Here is a 16250-nt window from a genome sequence, read left to right as displayed (position 1 = left end):
AAAAAATAATAATAATAATATAGGAGTGAGAGGTAGGTATTTAGAAAATTCTGAAACTCTGCCGAAATTCCGAAAAAAAGAAGTCATCTCCAAATGAGCCAAAGTTTTCAACTACCATGTTTCCCCTGTTCTGTCAAAACTGGCGAACTACGCGGGTCTGATTCTCACCGGATGTGAGATACGTAGGCAAACCTCATCGGTTCCGGTCCATAATTTAAAAAAAAAAATTCAAAAATATTTTCCTTTACTTCATCTCTAGAAAAGTCTTTTTTTAGACTCCAATTTTCAAAAAAAAAATCCAAAAAAAAAAATAAAATATTTTCCATTACTTGCTTCTTTAGAAACTAATTGTTTATTTAAAAACAATATATACAAAAATATTTTCTTTTACTGCTTCTTTAGACCCTAATTTTTTTTTTAAAAATATATATATACAAAAATATTTTCTTTTAGTTTCTTCCAAAAATCCAAAAATATTTTCATTCTTCTTTCAAAATTGAAAAGAAAATTCAAAAATATTTCATTGTTTTTAGAAGCATTTCTTTCATAGATTCAAAATAAAATTCCAAAAATATTTTTCTTTCTTCTTTAGAAGTTTTTTCTATCGAAATTCAAAAAAAAAACAATAAAAGTCTAACTTGTGGGATACGTAGGCAACCCCCATCGGGTCCAACTTCATTTTTGTAAAAATAGCCCAAAAAGAACAAAATTTTTTTGTTTTGATTGTAAATAAGTAAGGTGATGTCATTCTTGTCTAAAATAGTTGAATGTCCCCAAAAGGGCGTCAGAAGACCGTTTTTGCAAGAACAACCACCTTTAGTAGTTTTTTTTAAGGTTTTGGCCGTTTAGAAAACACAACGTTAAAATCTTCTTCCTCGAAGTGCTGAAAGGCCGTATTTACAAAGCCGGATTTTTTATGAAAATTTAAAAAAAAAAAAAAAATAGTGATAACCTTTTCTTGAGTCAAAATGAGTCATAACCTTTTAAATTAAATCACCCTAATAAATGTGCAGGATGAGCACAGATGAAAACGAACCCTTCGCAGCTCTTGAAGAGATCCCCTTACAGCTCCACATGTGGTGGAATGACCTAGGAAAAGGTAGCCGAGGAACTGTGATAAAAGTTTTGGGTGGTCTTGTCGGACTTTTGAACATCAAGCCAAGATTGGACGTGATTGAAGCCTTGATACCTTTTTGGGATCCGACTCGCAATGTGTTTCGCTTTTCTGATTTTGAGCTCAGACCCACGCTAGAGGAAATTGCGGGTTACGCCGGCCATAGCAGAAACTTTAGAAGTCGGTACCCGGTGTCACCGAGACCAGTATCTCCTCACAAGTTTCTGGATATGTTGAGTATTAGCCGGGATATTCAGGATGGGAATTTATCTGAAGGGTTTTGCACTTTCCAGTTCCTGTACCAACGCTATGGCAATCCCCAAGGTTTCGAAGCACCGAATACTGGTCTGACCCATGCCGGAAATAAAGATAAATGTGAGGCAAGGCGGGGTTTGGTTTTTATAGTAGCATTCTTGGGTGTTATAATATGTCCGCGAAAAGACGGCAACATAGAATTGGGCCTCGTGGGAATGGTTGATGTCGCAATCAAGAAAGCTAATGGCACTTTGGTTCCCCTGATCTTATTTGAGATTTACCGAGCTTTGACCATCTGTCGAGAAGGGGGAAAATTCTTCCAAGGCTGCAACTTACTACTACAATTATGGATACTGGAACATCTCTGCCACCGTGTTGGGTATATGAACTACGACATGACCGGTTTGGATTGCATCGAAGAATTTGAAAGCCGAGTGGTGGGGGTTGAATTTCCAGAGGGTACCGAAGCTTGGTTTGCACACTTGAGTTCTTTAACTTCGGATAAAATTGAGTGGACGTTCGGATGGCTCCCTGCCACCGAAGTCGTATACATGTCAGCTAAAGTGTGCTACTTTCTCCTAATGGGCATCCAGAGCATTCAGCCATATACCCCTCACAGGGTTTTACGCCAACTGGGAAGATTTCAAACCGTCCCCCATGACGAAGATTTGAGTGTACATGTCGTCGAATTGGGCCCAAAGGCTGTATTTCCAGAAGGAAGATTCGCCAAGTTTGGAATGAATGCAGATTTCTCGAACCCAAGACTATGGTGCGGGATCTAGCTAGAGGTGAGGTGGACCCCAATTATATGGTTTGGTTTGGCAAAAGGTTTCAAATTCCTCGAGAGCCCGAGAGACATGCTAAGAGACCCCATGTCCAACAATTCACTAACGACTCTCAGGAACAGTGGGGCTGGTTGGCAAAAGAAGAAAGCTATAGGGCCAAGATAAGTAAATTAGAGGGACAAATCAGGGACCTCAAATTTGGCCACAGTATCCAAGCTGCCGCAGATGAAGGGGAAAAGAAAAAGCTAACTCAGGAAAACGAAGCTCTCAAATCTCAAATCCATAAAATGAGAATAGTTGCTAGAAACCTGGAAAGAAACCGGGCAGATGAAATGCTTATAAGCGGTATGAGAAAGAAAGTACTTGAGTGTCAAGATGACCTAAAAAAATCTGAGGCTAGTCTAGCAAAAGTCCGAGCACAATTGGCAGAGAATGCAGAAGGGCGGGCAGAGTTTGTGCAACAAATGAAAAGAAAATATGAGGGGACAATCGCCAATTTAAAGAGAAAGCTAACCACCCTTGAAAATGAGGCGGACAAATAGGCCAGGAATTTTAAAACTGATAGGGAACATGTTATGCTCTGATGGCCCAAATGGACGAAGATATGCAACAATTGCGGAATCAAAATCATCATGACACTCAAGTGTTGGAAGCTCGGAATCAGCAAATCGGGCGTTTACTTCAGGAAAAGGGTATTGTCCGAGAGAGGGTTAGAGCCATTGCCTACTATATCATCATGAAATGCCACGCATGTGAGGATATGACTCAGACCACTTTCTTCGCTGCTATAATGACATTTGTCTGCCAGATAATGAGTGATTTGGAGCAGCTTCAAGGGTATCTCGCACGTAGGCCCGTGAGACCGAATGATGTCCCACGTGCCTCAGGAGTCGAAGCATTGATGTATTCATGATTTTCATTTATTGAGTCTGTATTTTGGAAATTATTTTTGAGTCTGTTGGTAATTTTTAAAATTCCAAGAAAATGAGTAGTTGGAAGTCTTTTGTAATAGAAAGTTTAGGAGTTTTAATGAAAATATGAAAATTCCCAAAAATTGTTTCTTTATTTTTCGCATTTGTTTTTCTTGAACTACGTAATGATCTGATTCACGCGACATCGTGATACGTAGGCAATCCTTATCGGATCTGGTCACATTTTTGTAAATATCTCAAATAAGAGAGGGATGTGAAAAAGAGAGCCAAAGAAAAACCAAAAGAAAAACGAAAAAAAAGCAAGGAAAGAGAGGAAAGAAAAGAGTGGAAAATAGGAATAAGAGGAGAAGTACAAAAGCTAAAAGTGGAAAGAAAAAGAAAATTGGGGAAAATAAGCAGAGCCGGGATGAAACATGAAACCGTTGCGAAACATGTAGAAACACATTTAACTGTATAGGTGCATCACACCCCAACATGCAATTACCTATGTGTTAATTGCTTCAAACTGACCGGTTTGTTGTTTACTGTTAGTTGAGGTTCTATAGTAAGGTGGTTGGTTTTGTGGTAGTCTGGCTTCACATTCATACTTCACAAGGTCAAAAGGAAGCATTGAAATGTCTTCGGAAATTCCTCTGCCAATAGTTCCTATTCCAGAGGATAGTCCGATCTCGACCATCCCAACTTCTAAGTCAGCAACTGCTGAGGAAAATAGAATTCTGCGTCTCCGCATGATGGAAATGTGGGACGCCTGGGCCAATGGAAAAGAACCACCAAGTGCAATCCCTGGATTCCCTGAGCTTTTTCCCAGGACAAGTGGGACCTCCAACATCCCCATGAATTATCCAAATACCCCACTGGGATATCCTACCATTTCGGCCCACTTTGCTGGAACACCTTCTGAGTCTCGCCCCCAGGTGTTAGCTTCAGGTGCAGCTTCAAAAATATTCACCGCTCCAGCTTGTTCAGCTATGACACAACCCGCTTTACCCAGGCCTAACTTCGATTCATCTTCCTTCACATTTCAAGCACCATTTTTCCCACTGGAACCTACCCCAGTTTACTACCAATGCTTACCCTCAGCCGCCCTGGTACGAGTTCACCGCAGGGCAGGAAAAAGCCGAAAAAACACCTGAATAAGAGGAAATTACCAGAAAGATGAGAAGCATGGAGCAAAGTCTCAAAAATATACAGGGTCTGAGTGGGCAAAAGAGCGTATCTTACGCTGACCTGTGCATGTTCCCGCACGTACATATACCCTTGGGTTTCAAAACCCCAAAGTTTGAAAAATATGACGGGCATGGGGATCCCATTTCCCACCTCAAAAGGTACTGCAACCAGTTGCGGGGAGGCGGAAAAGAAGAGCTTTTTATGGCCTACTTTGGAGAGACTTTGGTCGGCATTGCTTCTGAATGATATATGGATTAGGATATATCTCGTTGGCATATCTGGGATGACTTGGCTCGAGATTTTGTCAGGCAGTTTCAATATAACATCGACATTGCCCCTGACAGGAATTCATTATCAAATCTAAAGAAGAAGTCCTCGGAGAGCTTTCGAGAGTATGTTGTCAAATGGCGCGAACAAGCGGCCAGAGCCAACCCTCCAATGTACGAAACAGAAATGGTCAGTGTCTTCCTTCAAGCCCAAGAGGCTGATTATTATCAAAACATGATGTCTGCAATGGGAAAGCCATTTGCCGAAACCATCAAAATCGGTGAAATGGTTGAGAATGGGTTGAAAACAGGGCGAATCTTGAGTTAGTCTGCTATAAGGGATACCTCCCAAGCAATCCAAGGCGGGTCTGGAGGAGTAGCAAACCGAAAGAAGAAGGAAGAAGTAGCAATGGCAACTTCGAGTGTAAGAAAACCCCGTTCGGCCAGACTTCATTTCTCTGAAAGAACCCCACAACACTACTACCCCCATCAAGATGCGACCTATGCTATGAATCTTCAGCCATACGCAGCGATAAATGCACAACCATACGCTAGGCCACAACAACAATTTCACCAAAACCGAGCTCAATTTCCCAGAAATCAACTGCCTTACCAAGCTCAGTATAATCCCCGACCTCCACAAAATAATTTCCCCTACAATGCCCGTGCTCGAGAGCCGCCCAGGAAGACGAACTTCACACCTATTGGTGAGTCATATTCTAGCCCTTTCCCTAAATTGGTCCAAATGGGTTTGTTAAAACCCGTACCCCCAAATAGGCAAAACCCAGAGTCACCCTCTTACCAACCTGGCGCCCGATGTGCCTATCATTCTGGGGTGGAAGGGCATGACACTGAGAGCTGTTGGACTTTGAAAAGGGTTGTTGAAAATCTCATAGAACAAAAGCGGATAGTGTTAAAGGATGAAGACATTCCTAATGTGACCAACAACCCGTTACCGGCTCACAATAATGGACCGGTTATTGGAATGATCTGCGAAGATAAAGAGTTTGATCCTACCTTGAAAGCCATCATTGCAATTGCTGACGTCGAGAAAAAGCCAAAGGCCGATGTAAAGCAAGAAAAAGGGGAGAAGAAGAGTAAACCCACCCCTCAAAATACAGAAAAAATAGTGGAAACCAAAACTGAGGTAGTACCCTCGAAAAATGCCATCCTTTATGTGCCCCGGGGTCCTATGAAAGGACAAGTGACATTGAGCCCTCCAAGAAGGTTTGAGCTGAACAAAGGATCTAAAATGTATGTGCCAAAAGGGACCTATGTGGTACGGGGGCCAATAATTTCACCAAGGCTGAATGAGCCCGTGGTTATTGTCCGCGCACCGCAGAGGCCCATGACAGATCCTACTGCCATCCCATGGAATTATAACGAGGCGGTAGTAACCTACAAAGGAAAAGAAGTCCTGGGAGAAGTAAATGAAACTAACCCGGCTGAGAAATACCTCAATCTGGAGGAAGTGAATAATGCCACGAAGAAGCGTTTCCCACTCAAGAAGCCAGTTAGTGCCGAAGAAGCAGAAAAGTTCTTCAGGAAAATGAAAATTGCGAACTACGAGATAATTGACCAACTCTGAAAGTCTCCTGCTCAGGTCTCTTTGTTGTCTCTATTAATGAATTCAACTGAACATCAGAAAGTGTTGATCAAAACCCTCAATGAAGCTTATGTTCCGATTGAAACTACTGTGGAACAACTGGAGAGGATGGCAGAAAGATTCTTCACAATCAATCAGATCTCCTTTAGCAAGAATGACCTGCCCCCGGAGGGGGCCACCCACAACAAAGCCCTCCACCTAACAGTTAAATGTGAGGGGTACTATGTGAAGAGAGTCATGCTGGATGGCGGTCCGGAGTAGACATCTGCCCTTTCTCAACTCTGCAAAGAATGGAGATCGAGACTGAGAGAATCAGGCCCAACAATGTCTGTGTTCGTGCCTTTGATGGCATCAAAAGAGACACCATAGGCGAGATCGATTTGATTTTGACTATTGGACCTATGGATTTTGAGGTGACCTTTCAAGTCCTAGACATGGATACTTCTTATAATTTCCTCTTGGGAAGGCCTTGGATTCACGCGGCAGGAGCCGTACCTTCCACTCTCCACCAGATGGTGAAATTGGAATATGAAGATCAGGAGATCATAGTCCACGGAGAGGATGGGCAATCAATCTATCGGGACCCGTCGGTCCCATGCCTCGAAGCTAGGGAAGGTAGTGAACATATAGTCTATCAAGTTTTCGAGGTTGTGGTCGCAGACCAATATGAAGAAGGAAGCCCTTGCCCTCAACCTTTTCTCTCAAAAGCGTCAGTTATGGTTGCCAAAGAAATGATCAGGCATGGTTATAAACCCGAGAAGAGGCTCGGGGCATCATTGCAAGGTATCACCGAACCTATCACCTTACTTGCCGCCAAGAAGTTCTTCGGTGTGGGTTTTCACGCCACAGAAGCTGAGGTGATGTGGGCAAATCAACGAAAGAGCAATGGTTTAGTTTTATCTCAGCCAATTCCGCATCTCTACAAAACATTTGTCAGGCCTAAGTACAATGAAGAAGAAGAAGATTAGGCCTTCACGGCCGAGGAAATTGAAGAAATCTGTGGGGCTATGAGGCAAATGCTGTATGAAACCCACATGGTTCAGCCGAGAGAAGGCTCGAGCACCGCTGAGGTGCTGTATATGGGGCCCAATACCAAGCTGCAAAACTGGAAGGCTACTCCGTTCCCAATCAGGCGGGAATCCCGGTAGTCCAGTCCTGCCACCTTTTCTGCATCACGAGTTATTTCAGGGTGTAACTCGGATGTTTTTCTTTTAGTTTCCTGTCTTTAAATGCTAATGTAAACCCTGTTATCTTCAAAATTCAATGAAATGAAATTAATATTTCATCGTTCATCTCTCTTTATTCTTTCTGATTTTGTTACTTTTTCTTATTTCTTCTTTCAGTTCTAATAATGCGGCTTTAAATAACATGACATGCTTGCGGACTTCATGCCCAGATCCAAACATGCTGTCTAATTGTGAAATAATGAATCAAGAAATGGAATATGATGAAGAAGAGGCTTTTAAGGAAATAAATCGAGAATTGGAACAATTTGAGAATAAACCTAAGCCGAACTTAAATGAAACCGAGCCGGTTAATCTGGGTAGCTCTGAAGAAGTCAAAGAAACCAAGATAAGCATTCACACAGATGAAAGAACCAGGGACGCATTGATCCAACTTTTGTTTGAATTCAAAGATGTGTTTGCTTGGTCATACGATGGCATGCCAGGATTAAGTGTCAATTTAGTGGTCCATAAGTTGCCAACCTACCCCGATTATTCCCCTGTCCAGCAAAAATAGAGGAAGTTCAAAATTGATATCATTGACAAGATTAAAGAAGAAGTCACAAAACAGTTAAAGGCGGGAGTGGTCCGAGTGGTCCGATACACCACATGGTTGACTAATATAGTTCCCGTGCCAAAGAAAGATGGGAAAATTCGGGTGTGCGTTGACTACAGAGATCTGAACAAAGCAAGCCCCAAGGACAATTTCCCTCTGCCAAACATCCACATCCTTGTTAATAACTGCGCCGAACATGAAATACAGTCTTTTGTGGATTGTTATGCAGGATATCACCAGGTGTTGTTATGCACATACTGTTACAGGGTCATGCCTTTTGGTTTGAAAAATGCCGGGGCAACTTACATGAGGGCCATGACTGCCATATTTCATGACATGATGCATCAAGAGATAGAGGTGTATGTGGACGATGTGATCATCAAATCCAGAACCCAGGACGACCATGTTCGGGACCTAAGAAAATTATTTGAGCGGATACGTAAATATGATTTGAAGCTAAATCCGGCGAAATGTGCATTCAGAGTTCCGTCTGGCAAACTCTTGGGATTTATAGTCAGTCGGAGAGGCATCGAGCTAGACCCAACAAAGATAAAGTCTATTTGGGATTTGCCTTTTCCAAGAACCAAGAAAGAGGTTATGAGCCTGCTGGGAAGGTTGAATTACATTAGCCGATTCATTGCTCAGTTGACTTCAACATGTGAACCCATCTTCAAGCTGTTAAAGAAAGATGCAGCGATTAAATGGACGGATGAGTGTCAAGAAGCCTTTGACAAAATCAAAGAATATTTGTCGAATCCGCCAGTCTTGGTCCCACCTGAACCGGGAAGGCCTCTGTTCTTGTATCTGACAGTCTTGGAAAATTCCTTTGGCTGCGTCCTCGGGCAACATGATGTGACCGGAAAGAGAGAGCAGGCCATCTACTATCTGAGCAAGAAGTTTAGCAGCTATGAAGCCAAATACACTTTGTTGGAAAGAACTTGCTGCGCTCTAACTTGGGTCGCTCAGAAGCTTAGGCATTACTTGTTGGCCTATACCACTTAGCTCATTACCAGGTTGGACCCTTTGAAGTACATATTCCAGAAGCCGATGCCCACAGGGAGGTTAGCAAAATGGCAGATCCTGCTCACTGAGTTTGACATAGTGTATGTCACCCGTACGACAATAAAGGCCCAGGCTTTAGCAGATAACCTAGCTGAAAACCCTGTGGATGATGAATATCAACCTCTGAGTACTTACTTTCCAGATGAGGAGGTGAATTCAATCGAGATGACATCAGAAGACACCAGTGCTTGGAAAATGTTCTTCGATGGAGGTGTGAACGCAAAAGGCATTGGAATTGGGGCAATCTTGATCTCACCCACTAGTCAGCACTATCCAGCCACAACCCGACTTCGGTTTTTCTGCACAAACAATACTACCGAGTATGAAGCCTGCATTATGGGTATGAACATGGCAATCGACCAAGATGTCGAAGAATTGTTAATCATGGGAGATTCAGATTTGATTATCCGACAAGCTCAGGGAGAATGAGAGACTCGAGATGTCAAACTTATTCCCTACAGGCAACATGTGGAAGATCTTAGTAGGCGATTCAAGTCAATAGAGTTCAGGTACATCCCTCGTTGTCACAATGAACTGGCCGATGCACTTGCTACTTTGGCCTCGATGCTTCCATACCAGGAAATGCCCATATTGATCCCTTGGAAATCCAAATCCGGGAAAGGCACGGTTACTGTAATACGGCTGAGGCATAACCAAGTATTCAGCCATGGTATCATTATATCAAAAGATTTATGAAAACTAAAGAGTACCCCGAGCAAGCCAGTGGGGACCAAAAGAGAACCATCAGACGGTACGCAAGTGGTTTCTTCCTGGGCGGTGATGTTTTGTACAAAAGGACTCCGGACCTCAACTTGTTAAGATGTGTTGATGTCAAAGAAGCCGGAAGAATCATGTATGATGTACACGCAGGAGTGTGCAGACCCCATATGAACGGGTATGTTTTGGCAAAGAAAATCCTGCGAGCGGGCTATTACTGGATGACTATGGAAAAGGACTGCTTCAGTTTCATCCAAAAATGTCACCAATGTCAGGTGCACAGTGATTTGATTCATGCACCGCATACAGAACTGCATCCCATGTCAGCACCTTGGCCATTTGTTGCCTGGGGTATGGACGTCATTGGGCCGATTGAGCCGAAAGCTTCAAATGGGCATAGATTCATATTGGTTGCTATCGACTACTTCACAAAGTGGGTTGAAGCAATTACCCTCAAATCTGTCACCAATAAAACTGTAGTAGACTTCGTGCATTCCAACCTCATCTGCCATTTTGGTATTCCTGCAACTATCATTACGGATAATGCTCCAAATTTGAATAGTCATTTGATGAGAGAGATATGTGAACAATTCAAGATAACGCATCGGAACTCTACTCCTTATCGTCCCAAAGCCAATGGTGCCGTCGAAGCAGCAAACAAGAACATCAAAAAGATTTTGAGATAGATGATTCAAAGTTCCAGGAAGTGGCATGAAAAGTTGTCGTTTGCATTATTGGGGTATCACACTACTGTGTGCACATCGGTCGGAGCAACCCCGTACCTTTTGGTTTATGGCACGGAAGCCGTAATACCCGCGGAAGTTGAAATACCTTATCTACAAATCATTGTTGAAGCTGAAATTGAAGACTGTGAGTGGGTCAAAACCCGTTTGGAACAGTTAACCCTGATCGATGAAAAACGAATGGCTGCAGTCTGCCACAGGCAGTTGTATCAACAAAGAATGGCTCGTGCCTACAACAAGAAAGTGCAGCCTAGAAACTTTGAAGTGGGGCAACTCGTCTTAAGGCGTATTCTCCCCCATCATCAAGAAGCCAAATGAAAATTTTCTCCTAACTGGAAAGGCCCATACATCATCAAAAAATTGTTGCCAAAAGGGGCATTGTATCTGGGAGACATTGAAGGAAATTACTCTGAAACAGTTGTAAATGCAGATGCGGTCAAAAGGTACTATGTCTAATCCTTTTGCAGCAATAACATTATCCGATTGGGATGACGAAGGCTTTCATTCTCGCTACCCCAAATACTCCAATCCTTTGCTAACCCTTTGAGCCATTTACCTTTCTTTCATTACCCTCTTTGGAACCTGAAAGTGTCATTAAAAAAAAGAGAAAACAAAACAAAACAGAAAAACAAAAGAAAAATCAAAAACAAAGTTTCCTGAACTACGTTCGACTTGATTCCGAAAGGATACGTAGGCAGCCTCTCCCTGGGGTTCAGTCACACCAAAACAAAAATCCAAATTTCCCCAAAAGTGAAACTGGGGCAGACGTTATAATAATTCGGCGATGATCCCGCCCGAACGGTTCCAAATTTGTAATTCGATACAAGTTCTTTTTACCCAAACCTGTTTCAAGTCCTTTCGATCAATCGGCAAAAGGTTTTTCAAAATCAAAGAACGCAGTTGCTTGGATCTGATGCAATCAAGATGAGAGAAATAAAATGAGAGAGTCTTATTGGTGAAAACCTACGGGCACCATAAGGTAATGGCGAGCAGAGAAATAAAAAATGAGAGAGTCTTGTTAGTGAAAACTCGTAACGAGCACTATAAGGCGACGGTAAGAAGAGAAATGAGAGAGATCGATTGGTGAAAACCCACAAAGGGCGTCATTGATCGAAAAGAAGAAACCCCTCACCAACATTGGTATTGAAAGAGTCCTGGCAAGGTTTCTCGGTTTTGAAACACGGGTCGTAATGGGTTTATGAGAAGATAGGATATTTGTGCGGATCGGTTGTCTAGTCCAAGAAGTATGTCATGTCTATTTGAAGTCTGCATGCACCTCAGATAAGTCCGTCCTTCCTCCCTGAAAGGGATGCTTCTCTTTTAAATTCATTTTCTTGTCCTTCGTTTACTTTTCCTTGAACCTCTTTCGGTCTAACTCTGTTCCATAACTAATACAAAGAAAAGGTGGCAAGATTGGTTTTACAGAGTTTTGCTTGATAAAAACCAAGTCCAAAGAAAAGTACCCCAGCCTCAACGGGTGCATCAAGTCGATCCCGACTGGCCATAATAGCCGATGCTCTAAAACCAGAGTTATTGAAAATGAAAAGAAATTCGAAGTCAAAGCTCTAGAGGTGGATTAAAGTGAAAGGGCCAAAGCCCCGCACGGTTGAACCGCCGTTTGGAAAGTTTGAAAAGTTGAGTTCCTCGATTTTAGGAGAGAGATCAATCTTCAGCAAGCAGCAGAGGTTCTCACCAAAAGAGCTAGGCCGAGATTAAGTGATCAAAAACAATGAAGGCCACAAAACCGACCACCGTTTCAAACTAACAGTTGTTCTTTGTTTGAAAAATTGAAACAGGTGCAATCCAAAGCAACCATGCAAAAAGCAGGTGCAACCAAAAGGAAATGCGCAAGGGTTAGAAATAGCTATGCTGCAATAATTAACCCAAAAGGGAAGTCTCCTCCCAATTCTTTCCTGCATTTTCTTAAACTCAAAAAAAAATGAAGATTGATAAAAAATAAAAATAAAAAGAAAAAGAAGAGAAATTCAAAATCATGGTAGCATAGGGTCTCCAATCTCTAGCTACGTCCTTTCCAACATAGGATCCCATTCCCTAGTCGATGCCAGCATAACCTGGTAATCATTTCCTACCTAGGGTCTCATTCCCTACTCACTGCTAGCATAACCTGGTAGTCTCTTTTAGTATTGAGTTCCACTCTCTAGTTGATCCCCGGCATAACCCGAGGACCTTTTCCTTTCTCCAGCATAACCCGATGACTTTCCCGATATAACCCATGGATCTCCCCGGCATAACCCGAGGACCCTTTTTCTTTTCCGGCATAACTCGATGAACTTTTCCGGTATAACCCGTGGACCTCCCCGGCATAACCCGAGGACTTTTTTTTTCTTTTGCGGCATAACCCGTGGACCTTCCCGACATAACCTGAAGACCTTTTTCTTTTCCGTCATAACCCGATGACTCTCCCGGCATAACCCATGGACCTCCTTGGCATAACCCGTGGACCTCCCTAGCATAACCCAGGGACCTTTTTTTTTCTTTTCTCCCGGCATAACTCGTGGACCTCCCCGGCATAACCCGAGGACCTTTTTCTTTTTCGACATAACCCGATGAATTTTTTGGCATAACCCGAGGACCTTTCCTTTTTCCGGCATAACCCGATGAATTTCCCGGCATAAACCGTGGACCTCCCCGGCATAACCCGATGACATTTTTTATTTCCGGCATAATCCGATGACTTTCCCGGCATAACTCGTGGTCTTCCCCGGCATAACCCGAGGACCTTTTTCTTTTCTGGCATAACCCGAGGACCTTTCCGGCATAACCCGATCATTTTTCCAGCATAACCTGGTAATCTTTCCAATTTGGGGATTCCGATCCCCATTTGATTTCATTTTAGATATATGGTCTCCATTCCCTAATCTCTTTTTCTCTGGGATACACAATCCCGATTTTATTGCTTTCAATAAAGAAATAATTTAGATTTTGTTACAATAACTCACAAAAGTTTCCTAGTGAAAACTGGGGCAGAAAAATTTTGTTTGTTTGTTTGTTTTGGTGCCTAAGTAGGTTTTTACCTTGAAGGACAAGTTTCGAGGCGACCAAAAGAAGAAGTCTCTTTTCAAATAAAAGAAAAGAAAAACAAGAAAAAAGAAGTGAGCTCTAAAGTGCAGAAGCGGAGAAAAGATGAGGACTGCTCAAGATAGGATTGAAGTCACAAGCTTCGCATGTCCTGCCTTGATCCAAAAGCTGAAGAATGAACCAGCGATTGCAGCTAACAAGCATTAAGATTCAGATAGGAGTCCAACAGCAAGAACCAGCTAAGACTCAAGATCAAGCTTCAAGAGACTTATAGATGGGAATCTTGTAACTCATAGTTGATAGGCTTAGCTAGTTTAGCTTTTTATTTTTCCATTTTTTTGTGTAATAAGGAGCTCAGCAAGCAGAAACAGCAACAACAACAGTGAAACCACAGTTTCCCGATAATCCCAGCTACCAAAACTTTCAGAACTACACCGACCTGATTCCTTTATAGCCAAGGATATGTAGGCAACCTCCGAAGCAAGGTTCAGTCAAACTTTTTCAAAATGCTTCCAAATGGAGTTTCAAACGGGCAAAAATTGCTTGTAGTTGCTCACTTTATCTTTGCCCGAAAACTCTTCATGTTTTCGAGCAAAGAGGGGCAGCTGTGAGCAGCTTATTTTTGACCATGTTTGAATTTATTCCTACTTTTCTCTACTAACTACCCACTTTCCCCACTTTCTCCACTCACTACCCACTTTCCTCATTTTCCCCACTCATGTTCCCCACTCTCCCCACTTTCCCCACTTTCTCCACTCACTACTCACTTTCCCCACTTTCTCCACTCACTACCCACTTTCCCCATTTTCCCCACTCATGTTCCCCACTCTCCCCACTTTCCCCACTTTCTCCACTCACTACCCACTTTTCCCACTTTCTCCACTCACTACCCACTTTTCCCATTTTCCCCACTCATGTTCCCCACTCTCCCCAAAAAATATTTCCTCCACCCACTGTTCATCATTCTCCCTACCTATAACACACACATTAAGACCTCACCTTAAAAAAATTATATATAGAAAATGACGCATTTTACAAGAGAGCTCTCTTCTTTTTCTTGGATTTTTTCTCCAAGCAACAGACAAATACAACAGATCTCACCCTTTCTTCCCAAGAAAAACGGCCGCACACACTCATTTTACCACGGAAGCTTCTCTGAAAATGCACACCTGAATTCACACCCAACATTTGAGAAACTCACTTTGAAAGTTCTTCACACTCAAAAGAGCTGAAAGCAAAGGCATCAAAATTTAAAATTTTCAGCTGGATTCGGGTAAAAGTTTGCTGCTTTGTTGCTACTGTTGAAATTGCTTCTTGAGCTCCTCATGTGATTTGGATTCTGCTTTTCTTTGGCTTATCTCTTGGTGTCCGCTTAACTCTGTTAGGTCAGTCCCAAATCCTTTGTATTATGTTTTGCTGAATGGCTATATAAAGTTATTGAATTCCTTTTAGATTTTTGGATTTGCTCAAAAATACGATTTCTGCTATTCTAGTGTGTCATGGATGAATGTTTGGTTTCCATTTGAATAAAGTAGTGTAATGAATCGAAAATGTTAAACTTTAGATTAAATGTTGACGAAGTAAATGCTGTAAAGATTTTGGAATCTGTTATTTGCTTTGGGAGTCTTTACTCATTTTCTTTAATTTTCACTTCTTGTCATCGAGGAAGAGAGTAAAATCCAAGCAAATTTGCTCTTAAATTGAGGATCTGATGGCCAGCAATGGTTATCTGTTAATAGCAAACAAGCCGTAAATTATATTCTATACTCCACTTTCAGAAATAAGATAAGCGACATCATAAGGTATATAGTTTTTTTTAGTAGTAAAAATATAAAGATATATAGTATCATATGTTTCAACTCGTAGGCATAATGATTCCTCAATAGTTTGTTAATGAGTTGTTTGTGCACTCCAGCTTTTACAACCACAATCTACTTTATTTATTTGATTAGTTTAACGTCAAAATTTGCCCCCTATCCTCTCTGCCTCACGTTTTCTGGTTCTTGGACTTTTTGCCTCCTGATTTATCCAATCCTTTTTTTACTAGTCTATGTATTTTCATGACTTGTACATTAAGTTACATAAGGCGAGCAAATTTAAATATATATATCTTCCTTTTTTACAAAAACTTTTGAAGTATGTATATGTTCGTGTATGTATAAAAGAGATAGAAAACACAAGCTAAAAAAATAGAAATTGGCTTGAACTTTCGTAGTTTACTTTAGGTGTGTTAATTGAATAATTGTCATAGATACGGGTACGGTTCCCGTAACGTAGTTTGTGACACCTAGTTACTAAAATCCGGGGGTACAGTGATGTGACCCGGCCACAATTTAATCTTTTAAAAAAAAATTAAACATGTTGTAGATCGTGAGTACGGTTCTCGTGACATAATTCGCAATATGTAACAATAATTAAATAAAAGCGGTTATAAGTTAAAAATGCATAATAGTTTAAAACATGTATTAAAATCAGATAATATGCCAGTTATAATAGTTTAAGCGACCGTGCTAGAACCACGAAATCCGGGGATGCCTAACACCTTCCCCGGGTTAACAGAGTTCCTTATTCAGAATTTCTGGTTCACAGACTTCAAAAAGGAAAGTCGAAATTTTCCTCGATTTGGGATTTAAAATAAATCGGTGACTTGGGACACCAAATAAACTATCCCAAGTGGCGACTCTGAACAAAATTGAATAAATTAATCCCATTTCGTATAATATCACTTTAATTGGAAAAACTCCCTTGTACTACCTTCGGGTGTGTAAAAAGGAGGTGTGACATC

The sequence above is a fragment of the Nicotiana sylvestris genome, chromosome 10, assembly GCF_000393655.2.
Source record: "Nicotiana sylvestris chromosome 10, ASM39365v2, whole genome shotgun sequence".
Lineage (NCBI taxonomy): Eukaryota > Viridiplantae > Streptophyta > Magnoliopsida > Solanales > Solanaceae > Nicotiana > Nicotiana sylvestris.
This window is presented reverse-complemented; position numbering follows the sequence as displayed.